The sequence below is a fragment of the Myotis davidii genome, unplaced genomic scaffold (genome assembly GCF_000327345.1).
Source record: "Myotis davidii unplaced genomic scaffold, ASM32734v1 scaffold1914, whole genome shotgun sequence".
Classification (NCBI taxonomy): Eukaryota; Metazoa; Chordata; class Mammalia; order Chiroptera; family Vespertilionidae; genus Myotis; species Myotis davidii.
In genome coordinates this window covers 231,865-232,299 of record NW_006285311.1, presented here as the reverse complement: position 1 = coordinate 232,299, position 435 = coordinate 231,865, and the positions used below count along the sequence as shown (strand labels likewise).

Genomic DNA, 435 nt, shown 5'->3' with positions numbered 1-435 from the left:
TATCTTTGGGGTTTTTTAAATTTTTATTTATTGATTTGAGAGAGAGAAGGGGGGGTGGAGAGAAACATCCGTGTGTGGTCTCACCGATTGATGGATGCGTTCATCGCTTGATTCTTGTATGTGCCCTGACCGGGGACCGAACCCGCAACCTAGTTCATGCCTGTTTGGAAGTTGGCTCTGGCTCACTGAGTTTTTGCATGAGGCTGTTTAAAATATAACAGTGTAGCCCGGCCGGTGTGGCTCAATGGTTGAGTGTCAACCTATGAACCAGGAGGTCACGGTTCAATTCCCAGTCAGGGCACATGCCCAGGTTGCAGGCTCCATCCCCAGTGGGGGGCATGCAGGAGACAGCTGATCAATGATTCTCTCTCCCCATTGATGTTTTTCTCTCTCCCTCTCCCTTCCTTTCTGTTTCCTATTTACATAATTAAATAA

The 435-nt window shown here is 47.6% G+C and overlaps 1 protein-coding gene across 1 annotated transcript in view; it reads left to right on the top strand.

Annotated features, from left to right (window-relative positions):
* RASGRF1 (Ras protein specific guanine nucleotide releasing factor 1) overlaps positions 1–435 on the top strand; it is a 78,780-nt gene that overhangs the window by 37,399 nt on the left and 40,946 nt on the right. The gene's annotated exons all lie outside the window — the stretch shown is intronic.